The sequence below is a fragment of the Argiope bruennichi genome, chromosome 7, assembly GCF_947563725.1.
Source record: "Argiope bruennichi chromosome 7, qqArgBrue1.1, whole genome shotgun sequence".
Lineage (NCBI taxonomy): Eukaryota > Metazoa > Arthropoda > Arachnida > Araneae > Araneidae > Argiope > Argiope bruennichi.
Genome location: NC_079157.1, coordinates 117,173,129 through 117,181,165, shown reverse-complemented (window position 1 = coordinate 117,181,165; position 8,037 = coordinate 117,173,129). Strand labels below are relative to the sequence as shown.

General features: G+C 33.0%; 1 non-coding gene across 1 annotated transcript; it reads left to right on the top strand.

The window, feature by feature from the left end:
- Positions 1–5,548: 5,548 nt before the first annotated feature.
- Positions 5,549–5,621, top strand: Trnav-aac (transfer RNA valine (anticodon AAC)). The gene has a single exon. It is a non-coding gene; the product is annotated as a tRNA-Val (tRNA).
- Positions 5,622–8,037: the final 2,416 nt, after the last annotated feature.

The window sequence follows — 8,037 nt, the reverse complement described above, 5'->3', positions numbered from 1 at the left end:
TATTTACATTCAGACACGTATCAAATTTTGAGCCAAATCCAATTAGGAGTTCAACGTCTTTCAGTCTGTGCTTTCTAAAACATGTAAATGAGATAATATATCAAATCTGGTATGTAGTTTTTAATTATAATTCGGCATCAAATTTTGGTTATAATTGGTTAGGAGAAAATGCATCTTAACACAAATTCGATTTTGGGATACTATTAATCGCATCCCAAGAATTAATCGCCGACAGCTTCGCCAAGATGACACTATAAATTCATTAAAATGCAGAATTCACGGCACAGGTTAATGTTTCTTAAATTTTCCAAAAGTGAGTGGACTACCTACCTCCAAATATTAATGGAATCAAAGTAGCATATAAATATAAAACCATATATACATGTAAACAAAAAGAAATATATATAGAAAGATATATGGTGTTTTCTCTAATTTTAATAAATCACTTAATTTTTAAACGTTAGAGACATTTTCAATTTAAAAATTAATTGAAATGAGGCAAAGCAGGAAATTTCGAAAATTCATTTCAGGGATCTTCCTCTAGGCAGCCTTTTGAAGAGGCATGAAAAATGGAATTCAAAACTTCATAAACTGGCCAGCTTTGGTTGCAGAAAAAAATATTTTTGTTTTAATGTTATTGTATTCTGTTAAAGTAAAGCAACTTTTATACATCTTTCAAGAGAATTATGTAAAACGACGCATAAATGTAAGCACAAATAATTTAAATTGTAATAGACAACTTTCATTATTACGAATTTAATGCAAATATTTAAAAGTAATAATTTTAACATTTCTTAATTTGATATTAATAGCAATAATTAAAATTTAAAATTAAACATTTATCACAAATGGGAGAAAAAATATTTTTATTGCATATTTTAAGTAAATTATTAGGGTTTCAAAGTTTTTCAAACTCGGTTTTTTAAAGTAAATTTGTCACATTTGAAAAACGGTTTTTAAACTAAGAATACCGGTTTAAGAATTCATATTATTATGTAAAAATTAATCTTAAACTTATTTGATTTGCTATTCATTCTATGCAGTGGGCATCAAACACATTTTTTCAGCGTTGCGAGTTGCGCTGGCCAGTGCTAATAAACTAAAAAAATTAAACATTGAAATAAGTTTGAAATTATTATATACGTTAGAAGAACGAATTCAAATAAGAAGACAAGTAGAATTAGCAATTCTTTTGCTCTATTTGTAATATCCACAAAACATGTCTAGTTCAGCGAAGAAATCGAGTATACTTTCTTTAGCTTCAAAAACCGAAATTATTATTAACTGGAAAGACATTGTCTAGAATATTTACAAATTCTTATGTGGAAACCGATTCTAATGAATAGTAAACCGAAGAAGCTACTCATCAGAATAATGCTTTTTTTAAATGAAATCATGAAAGAATCAATTCATAAGTTTTTTTTTGGACCCTTAAAAAAAAACTTACAAATCCAAAGACACTGAAAGCTTATTTGAGACAACGAATAAAAGAACAAAAAACTTATATTTGTTATTTGATGCCATGAAAACTAGAAAACCAAGCACAGTAGCTAGAGAACGAGTATTTTCAATTTCAGGCAATATTGTGTCCAAAATAAGAACGAGACTTAGCTACCGTTCAGTAGATATTTTATGTTTTTTAAAATCCAATTTTCTTAGGAGAAATTAAAATGAGTGAAAATAATATAAATATTATTTGAAATTTTTGTTTGAGTTTTCGTTATTTTATGTAAGTAATATGTATATGTAATCCTTAAATTTTTATGTTTTGATTTTGATATCGATTTCGTTTTTTGTTATTTTATATAAATTACGTAAAATATTTCCCCTATTTTATTTATTTATTTATTTGATAAAAATTCGAAAACCGGCTGAAACCGGTTTTTTTTTGGAAATATTGAACTTGGAAACCGGTTTTTCAAAAAGTTGGGTTTTGTATAAACCTATAAATTATGCATTTGGAATTTTATATGCGATTCAGATGCATGCAGGTAAGCGTCTAATTTAGAAGAAAAAAACTTAAATCGTTGCTTTATGGCTGATTGACTTTGATTGTTAAAATTGAAATTGTAGAAATGAAACATATCAAGTTCATTTTTTGTTTCATTTCTAGAATTTTGACGAATAAGTTATTTACAATGAAGTCCATTACACTGTCAAGGTAGGTGGAGTTTCCTCAAATTAGGCTCAAACAACTGAACTTCAATTAACTCAGTACCGTGTATAAATCTGTAGTCCTGATATTGATATCAAAGGTCACAAAATCCAGTCAGATTTCAATTTTCTTCATTTCTATTGTCGATGTTAAACCCTTTCCATGGCGCACTTTTAAACTAAACCTCTTTGAATTCTTAGGTTTTAAAGTTGTGGTTTCCTCTCACGATTCCGGATAGGAGGCAACAAGAATCCATTTTTGCTTTCTCGTATGCGAAGTATAGAGAAAATATTATAATCCAAAAAAAAAAAAAAAAAAATTAAAATTTCGATCTCTAGTTTTTGACGTTTTTAATCTCCCTGAATTCGAAAAACATATTTTTGGCATAATGTCTGTCTATCAGTGCCAATGGTTTATATGTCTATCTGTGTCAATGGTCTGTCTATCTGTGCCAAGTGTTGTCTATCATGCCAAGAATGAATCGCCAAATCCCTCGCCAAGGTTCATATGATAAATAATGTCTGTGACAAAGGTAAATGAAAAACGCTTTTAACTAGATAGATGAAATTTGGACTCGGTCGTTACACCAAATTTGGATATCTGTGAAATTTTGAGATAATTCCGTTCAGGGGAAGTATGTCTGTATCTCTGTTCGAATATAAGTTAACACATTAACTACAAAACGAAGAGAGCTAGATGGATAAAGTTCGGCAGACAGATTTAATTTTTATATTGTAGACTCTTATTGTATTTTGAGCCAAATCCAATAGATCGTTGCACGTCTATCGGTATGTACTTCCAGAACTATATAAGCGCAATAACTAAAAAAAATAATGTACCAAATTTGGTTTATGATTGCAATTGTAGATTTGTGCCAAATTTTGAATTCAATCGATTGGGAAAAGCGCGTCTAAAACAGAAATTTGGTTTTTGGATGCTTTTAAACGCATGCCGAGGATTAATTGCTAAAGCATTCGTCAAGAATTACACGATAAAAATGCTAAATTCAAGCCAAAAATTGATATTTCATTAGTTGTTGTACACCAATGCTATGCAAGGCGTTTTCTGCCTTAGCTAAGGTTTATAAATTTTGTGGGAAGTCTAGGACAATATCTTTATTAGATACTATGCGAGAAAGTTTTAGGGAGACCACTATTCAACCATATAGCTCTGCAAAAACTAAAGTTTATATTTTACTGTAGAATTAACTTTCTCTTGCAACAGAAGATACAAGGAAGAACTAATAAAAAACAAAGTCATTCTTGAACAATCTAGCCTCGAGCTGTACATAAAATGTAGAATTTATACACACTTTCACTAACTACCCTGTCATCTTGTGCATCGACCCAGCTCATCATTCAAAGCTGGATGAGGCGCGTTGAAGCAAGAAGACTTCGCTTTAAATGCAAATGATATCCATCGGCGCTGTTTTTTTTTTTTCCCTCGCCAAAGCGGCGGCGCATAATATCTCAGAGAACAAACATGCTATTCATTCTGAATTGTAATCTAATGTAAATTTGGATAGCTAACCAGTGTTTTGGAAAAGGCAAAGGATAATGCACAGTTCGATAACTTTAAATATTCGAAATGGTTTTGTCGCCAAAAATCGTCTGCTAGTTTGTGATTTTATCGATTATCAACAAATCGATGAAAATGGAATTGAGTTTTGCCTCCGTCATTTTCTTGAAGTTGGTTTTAGAAGAATGGTTTATTGTGGCAATAATAATAAATATTAAATATTTTAATGATAAATCTTTAGATCATGAATGATAGTCAGTGGCAACTCAAAATTGCAGTAATCGAGTCATTTAAGCTAATTTAGAATTGTACTTTAATGTCTCTCTCTCTCTCTCTCTCTCTCTCTCTTTATATATATATATATATATATATATATATATATATATATATATATATATATATATATATATATATATATATATATATATATCAAGCAATTTCGTGGCCAAAGAGATAAACACTTTTGTAATTTTTAAACTTCGTTTTTATTACATCAGGATGGCATAATTTATGTACAAGCAAGATGTGAAAAGGCACGTCAATCCAATCCGTCAATTTATATCAGAGATCAATTTATATATATATATAAATTATATATATATATAGAGAGAGAGAGAGACAAAAGTAAAAAAACCAAGTTAATAGGAAAATTTCCTGTTCCTTTTTTGGTTTTTGTTTGAATAAGAAATAATTTTTGCTAGCGATTCCGAAACTCTTTAGTTTCGTTTTCAAAATATTTCCAACTTTAGATTAGTACACACACACACACACATATATATATATATAAAATTATTATTGTATCTAACTTTCTATTTAACTTATTTTTTATATAAGTACAGTACACTCCCGATTATCCGCGGAATTGGGTGGCGCGGCCGCCGGGGAATAACAAAAATCGCAGATAATTCGAAAAAAGCTAAAAACGGGTGTAGCAAAAGAGAAAGCAGTCATTCCAACTTTGAAAAATTGTTTTATGTACAATAAAACGTAAAATAAACAGCAGGAAATATTTAACTAACGCTTCATATTTTACTATATCACTCAAAACGAACCTAAAATGATTTTGTTAATGAAAACAGAAAAGTGCTTTGTACTTACGAGAGGCGTCAAGGATACACAGAAAATTTAATACATATGTACTGTTTTAATACTGTAATGTATTATGTAATTACAAAAGCATAACTGTAAAACTGCCCCCTTTTGAAGAAATCAGTAAAAAAAAAAAAAAAAAAAAAAAAAAAAAAAAAAAAAAACTTTGTGTGGCAGGCGCGTATAACCCGCCCACTGATAATCGGGAGTCTACTGTAGTTTTAAAGTGAGCGGATGTATTTTATCCGAAGTTTCGGCTCATGCGTAGAACAACAACTCTAACAAGTAACAATTTTACGTACAAAAAAAAAATTGAGTATGGATTACAAATGCTTTCTTACTTGAATGACTGAAATTAAAATTTCAGTAAAGAAGATTACATAACAAATTTCCTTTTTTTTTTTTTCACATCGTCATTGCGTCTTTGGATCATGTGTTCACATGTAAGCAAGAGTGCATGATGATACACAGTCAAACCTCTTAATGGATTTCTTTCAAGATGTGGTTCATTTACCGAACCGTAAACGGAAGGAATTTCATTAAGGATTACATTCAAAGTTAGTGGTTGCAGTGCGAAATTGTAGTGATGCTTATGAAATCAAGTAACATATGGGCGGTCCCACGTTCGAAACTAGGTGGATAAAGCTTTTCTTTGGTCGGATTTAACTAAATAGATAGTAGTTAGATAGGCCATTATCTCCAAATGCATATAAATATATTATCCGTAAATCAGCTGATTAAATTGATTTTTAACTGAGAATTTTCTAATAGATTGAGCATATGTGCGTGCCCATGGTGTAGTGGTTATCACATCCGCCTAACACGTGGAAGGTCCCAGGTTCGAGACCTGGTGGGCACAGCTAAGTTCTCTCATTGTGGAAGACACATCTGTTTGTTACGGAATCGTTGATCTGTCCATTTCAACTTTTGCAGTAGATATAACTAAATAGATAGTAGTAAGACAGGCCATTCTCTCCAAATGCGTATTAAAATAATACCAATAATTCAGCATTTTAAATGGATTTTTAAGTGAGAATTTTCTAATAGAATGAGCACATGTGCGTGCCCATGGTGTAGTGGTTATCACATCCGCCTAACACGCGGAAGGTCCGAGGTTCGAGACTTGGTGGGCGCAGCTATGTTCTCTCATTATGGAAGACCCTATTTTTTTGTTACGGAATCGTTCATCTGTCCATTTTCAACTTTTACAGTAGATATAACAAAATAGATAGTAGTAAGACAGGCCTTTCTCTCCAAATGCGTAATAAAATAATACCAATAATTCAGCATTTTAAATGGATTTTTAAGTGAGAATTTTCTAATAGAATGAGCACATGTGCGTGCCCATGGTGTAGTGGTTATCACATCCGCCTAACACGCGGAAGGTCCGAGGTTCAAGACTTGGTGGTCACAGCTTTTTGTTACGGAATCGTTCATCTGTCCATTTTCAACTTTTGCAGTAGATATAACAAAATAGATAGTAGTAAGACAGGCCATTCTCTCCAAATGCGTATTAAAATAATACCAATAATTCAGCATTTTAAATGGATTTTTAAGTGAGAATTTTCTAATAGAATGAGCACATGTGCGTGCCCATGGTGTAGTGGTTATCACATCCGCCTAACACGCGGAAGGTCCGAGGTTCGAGACTTGGTGGTCACAGCTTTTTGTTACGGAATCGTTCATCTGTCCATTTTCAACTTTTACAGTAGATATAACAAAATAGATAGTAGTCAGATAGGCCATTCTCTCCAAATGCGTATTAAAATAATACCAATAATTCAGCATTTTAAATGGATTTTTAAGTGAGAATTTTCTAATAGAATGAGCACATGTGCGTGCCCATGGTGTAGTGGTTATCACATCCGCCTAACACGCGGAAGGTCCGAGGTTCGAGACTTGGTGGGCACAGCTTTTTGTTACGGAATCGTTCATCTGTCCATTTTCAACTTTTACAGTAGATACAACTAAATAGATAGTAGTCAGATAGGCCATTCCCTCCAAATGCGTATTAAAATAATACCAATAATTCAGCATTTTAAATGGATTTTTAACTGAGAATTTTCCAATGGATTGATCACATGTGCGTGCCCATGGTGTAGTGGTTATCACATCCGCCTAACACGCGGAAGGTCCCAGGCTCGAGAGCTGGTGGGCACAGCTAAGTTCTCTCATTGTGGAAGACGCGTTTTTTTGTTACGGAATCGTTCATCTGTCCATTTTCAACTTTTACAGTAGATATAACAAAATAGATAGTAGTCAGATAGGCCATTCTCTCCAAATGCGTATTAAAATAATACCAATAATGCAGCTGATTAAATGGATTTTTAACTGAGAATTTTCCAATGGATTGATCACATGTGCGTGCCCATGGTGTAGTGGTTATCAAATCCGCCTAACACGCGGAAGAACCCAAGCTCGAGAGCTGGTGGGCACCGCTAAGTTCTCTCATTGTGGAAGACACGTTTTTTTGTTACGGAATCGTTCATCTGTCCATTTTCAACTTTTACAGTAGATATAACTAAATAGATAGTTGTCAGATAGGCCATTCTCTCCAAATGCGTATTAAAATAATACCAATAATGCAGCTGATTAAATGGATTTTTAACTGAGAATTTTCTAATAGATTGAGCACATGTACATGCCCATGGTGCAGTGGTTTTCACATCCGCCTAACACGCGGAAGGTCCACGATTCGAGACCTGGTGGGCACAGCTAAGTTCTCTCATTTCGGAAGACACACTTTTTTGTTACGGAATCGTTCGTCTGTCCATTTTCAACTTTTACAGTAGATGTAACTAAAGAGATAGTAGTCAGATAGGCCATTCTCTCCAAATGCGTATTAAAATAATAGCAATAATGCAGCTGATTAAATGGATTTTTAACTGAGAATTTTCTAATAGATTGAGCACATGTACATGCCCATGGTGCAGTGGTTTTCACATCCGCCTAACACGCGGAAGGTCCACGATTCGAGACCTGGTGGGCACAGCTAAGTTCTCTCATTTCGGAAGACACACTTTTTTGTTACGGAATCGTTCGTCTGTCCATTTTCAACTTTTACAGTAGATGTAACAAAATAGATAGTAGTCAGATAGGCCATTCTCTCCAAATGCGTATTAAAATAATAGCAATAATGCAGCTGATTAAATGGATTTTTAACTGAGAATTTTCTAATAGATTGAGAACATGTGCGTGCCCATGGTGTAGTGGTTATCACGTCCGCCTAACAAGCGGAAGTACACAGGTTCGAGACGTGGTGGGCACAGCTAAGT